Below are 4,851 nucleotides of genomic sequence, written 5' to 3'. Positions count from 1 at the left end.
AGAAGTGGAATTAAAAGACACCAGGGGAAGTCTGGTTCTAACTGGTTCCAATGGGCCCCGGGTGGACTTTCTGCTGTCTGATTGCACAAGCACACTCAAGCCGTCAGGATGGGCTGCCCAGTCCATTCCAACTTGGCACCATTTTTTTTTTTTTGCTTGCTTAGCGGTATGCCTTGGAGGTTTGATTCCACATTTGTGGGGGGAAAGGTCAACCCCCCCTCCACCTGAATATGCCATCTGATCGGGCAGTGACGGGTTGAGCCTGCAGCACCAAGGGAAGTGTGATTGCGCAACTCCGTTTTTCCGTTTCCACTGGGGAAAATAGGATTGCTTCCCCTCCGCACCAAATGGCACATCTGACCATAGCTCAGGTTGGTAAATCTGTTTGGGGGGCTATATCCAGACTGCAGGTGGAGCTCACATTTCCATATAGACTGTTCCATATAGAACTCTAGCAAGGGTTCTACCTTAACCTTCTTGATGATATTCTAATTTTCTGTACGTTTGTTTGTTTTATGGAAGAGCATTCAGGCATGTGAGCCTCTGCTTACTGGTACAATTCTGTCATAGATTTACTACCTCAGTGAGAATTTATCCTTTCTTAGGCATAATGTATTGGTTAGTTTAAACCTGGAAGCAGGTATCTCAGACCAAAACATCTGTATACTCTTGTTGTAGGCAAGATATGTTCAAATGCATGGGCATCACAGCAAATGTTTTAGACAGATAAACATTAAATATAGTGTGAATGAAAATGCATGTTTGCAAATGTCAGTGAGGATTTCACTTTGTTTGTATTAAAGCCAAGATTACTTCCACTTTAGAGGAAACATTATCACTTTTTGCCCTAGGGAAATGTATATTCCCAAATCTCAGAATATATTCTTTTGTTTTGCTTTTCAAGATTTTGTGCATCGAATATATTGCCTAAATGTGCAGCTCACTTCACATTATCAAAATATACCCAGTGTGCTCTATAACTTTTTATCATCACATCATCAGAATACCTTTTCCCCTAAATTTTATGGTGTGTCTTTCCTTCCATGGATAGCCAGTGGCCACAGCAGCATGCCAACTATAAAAGTCAACATTAGTACAAGTTAAAATTGGACTATATTAACTCTGAACATTATTTGCTTGACAGCATACATTTTTCACCACAGAAATACTGATTGTTTTCCGTTTTAATAATGCTATAGTCCATTTCTTATGTTAAGTACATGTGTGTCAGTTATAAGTCCTGGGCCCTCTTTACCCTGCAATTGGGGCTTTCCCCAGCTGCGTAGCTTTACAATTTATAGGTTCAAGTCTGTAATTTAGGCTCTTGTTTGTCTCACTCTCCATTTTCAGAGATGGTTATGTGGATTAGATATTGCCATAATGTCACACAAGTCTCCTTGGAGATCAGAGGCACCTTCTCCATATGTGGTTGCTGTTATGGTAGAAACTGCTGTCAAGTCACAGACAAGTTATGGTGACCCTGTAGGGCAGAGGTCCCCAACCTTTCTGAGCCTGTAGACATATTTGGGACTCTGACACACCATGGCGGGCACAGCCACAAAATGGCTGCTGCATCTTAACTTCAGGAGGCCCGTACCTATGGTTGGGCTCTGCCCCCTCGAATGATAGGCATGCCCCCAACAGCTGCTGCCCCTCTTCCCCCTCCCTCTCTCCCCTCCTGTGGCATTAAAAGGGCTCTCCAGCTGATCAGTGGGAGCACATGGCCCACCAGCCAGCTGGAGGACCCTTTAAATCTTGCAGTCGCCCCTCTCCCTCTTCTCCTCCAAGATTTAAAGAGCCCTCCAGCTGATCAGTGGGCCTTTTACATCTTGACAGGATTGGGCTACCCTAGGCCATCCACCCTGTTCTGAACATATGAAGCTGCCTGAAGTGTAGTGGGTTAGACACATGTAGAAACCAGAGATGGATGCAGTGATCAGCATGGTTTACTGGTACACAACAAGAACACGGAATACTGGCCAGATGGCCAACTATATACACACCTGGGGGACACCCCCTAGGTCCCGTTGGTGGGTTCAAATCTCTCACCATGGTCCTATTGGTTTTACTCTTCCTCCTTTGTGTAGGTGACCCCTTGACATATCACATGGTGTTTTTTGAAAATCTCTTTACTCAGAATATTAGTCTGCTGTTCACTCACATAGCTAATTTTCATATGACTGGATCCCAAGGATCCACTCTGCTAATGGCAACACTTTTGTCCATACCAGAGCTTCATCCACTGGCTGAAGACACTTCAGTTTGCTTGTGTTGGGGAAAGTACTACCTGCAACCCTTTTCACTTTAAAAGGGCCAGGTTATTGGCCACAGGACTCTGGATGCCCCATTCAAAACCTGAACACAAACAAATAACATTTATTACATAGTGAGGGAAACAAGTTCAGACAGGGAGGTTTAACAAACAGTATGAACAAAAGTTATAATGGCAGTCCCAAACTTAGGGCAAAAATAGAAGGAAGTCTTCTAGTCAATTTTCCTAAGAAAAGCCACGTTATCTCATGATCATCAAGCAGCCACTTTTCCTCACAGGATTGACAGCTCGGTCCAGAAGACGCCCACTCCTCTGCTAATTGCCTCTCTCTGTTTCCATGATCAGCTTTCCCCAGGAACCTCTTCTTTAGAAATTCTTATCATCATCTGAAGGAAAAAACACCTCAGCTTCTCCTCTGGATTTCCCACCCCCCTCTTGGAGTTCTCCCCTTTCTTGTCCTGCCCTGTTGCCAGGCAACCCCTCACCCAGCTTCCCTGTAGGAAGCACCTCCTCTAGCAGGTATCTTTAGGTACAATCCTCACTGAACAGTCAATAAAACATGAAGTCTAAATATTTCTTAGGTACTGAACAGATCTTATTCGTAGAGTTAGTAATAAATTCAAAAAAAAGAAAACCATCTTTTCAAAAAGTTTGTGGATGTTTTAATATTGTCATTTGCTCCTATCTGGGAAGCCAATTTTTCTGTGACCGCCCAGGCCCATACCTTCGTATACCATTGACTTACGGTCGGAATTTTCTTCGATTTCAAATTTTGAGCTATCAAAGTTTTTGCTGCTCAACCTTTCCAACATTGTGGGGACACATTAGGTATTAAATGAGTTAACCTTTGAGGTGTTAAATACCATCGGGAATAAACTTTAAAATTTTGAAGTTTAATGTTCAATGCGTTAGTTTTAAACTGATAATTAGAACAAATAGACTCCCATTGATCTTTATATAAACTGATAATTAGAACAAATAGACTCCCATTGATCTTTATTTAGATCTAATCCACAATCTTTATGCCAAGATCTTTGTATTGAGGTCAACTGTTGCCATTTTTTTGTTTTAATAAATGATATATTGAAGAAATCACTCCCCGTGCTGATTGTTTATTATTTGAAATAAAAGCTTCAAAATGCGTATGTGGTCTACAAACCAAATGTGCAATACTAGGGTTTTGTACAAAATGTTTGATTTCACAATATTGTAACCATGGAATTTTAAATTTATATTTTGTTTCTAATTGTTGTTTAGTAAGCAACTGATTTTGTAGGTATAAATTCCCTAGTCGAAATAATCCTTTTTCTTTCCATAGTTCAAACGATGAAGGGTCAAGACCAGGTATAAACCATGGTCGTCTTATAAAGACTGTTATTGGTGATACAGGTGGAGCTACTGTATTTCTAAATTTATCCCACACTTCCAAGGTCAACGTTAAAAATGGATTTTGTTGCTCCGATAAATTCCTACTTTTAGGATGATTCCAAATTTTTTCATATAGTAAACACGATTGTAAATAACTTTGTTCTATAAAACCCAAGTCTTTGTAATAGTGGGCCTTAAGTTGTGCTGCATTATAGTATTGTTCCAAATCTGGAAAGCCAAGCCCTCCTTGCTTTGCCGGCTTAGTCAATGTTTCATGATTAATTCTAGGTTTTTTAATTAGACCAGATAAATTTAGAAAAATTATTTTGCCATGATCCCACCAATCCAGCGGGTCGAAAGCCAATTAACATCCAGGGCAAGTAGACGAATGGGTACCTGCCCTTAGATGGGTAGGGGGCACCCACCTCTGATGAAAAGAGGCTGGTGGTTGTGCGGATGGCAGTGCAGAGGACGACAAGCAGTGCAGAGGATGATGGGGCGGCTGCAGCAGAGGCTTGCTGGCGGAGCTGAGGACGGTGCGAAGCAGAGCGATCCCTGGTGGCCGTGGGAAACATCGAGCATCGGGCTGCGACGGCAGCGACAGCAGGACCCTGGAGGTGCACGACGATGACGCAAAGGCAAGGCGGTGCCTGAAGGACGAAGCCAGGCAGGAGCGTACAGGAAGCCGTGCAAGGATGTTGGGTCCCAAGCATAAAAAACAACTCCACGTTGCAAAGCAAGTAAGGTTTATTGGAGTTACGCAAGTTCATCGATAGAAACCTGGCCAGGGGTTTCATCCGCCCTGCTTCGTCCCCGTTTGCAGCTCCGGTCCTTTTCCGGAAGAAGAAGGATGGGGGGCTGCGTTTATGCACTGACTACAGGGGATTAAATGCAGTCTCTACTACTAACGCATACCCCCTCCCCTTAATCAAGGACTTGGTCGCAGAGGCCACCAAGGGGAAAATCTTTTCTAAGCTTGATCTCAGGGATGCGTACTTTCGAGTCCGTATCAAAGGGGGATGAGGGGAAGACTGCGTTCAATACTCCCTTGGCCAATTCGAATATTTGGTCATGCCGTTCGGACTTCAGGGGGCTCCGGGGGTCTTCATGAACTTGATTAATGAGGTCCTACATGACTATTTGTTTAAGGGCGTGCTTATTTATTTGGACGACATTTTACTGTATTCCCAGGACCTCCCCTCACATGTCAA

Source organism: Gekko japonicus, unplaced genomic scaffold (assembly GCF_001447785.1).
Source record: "Gekko japonicus isolate JY-2015 unplaced genomic scaffold, Gekko_japonicus_V1.1 scaffold2044, whole genome shotgun sequence".
NCBI lineage: Eukaryota > Metazoa > Chordata > Lepidosauria > Squamata > Gekkonidae > Gekko > Gekko japonicus.
This window is presented reverse-complemented; position numbering follows the sequence as displayed.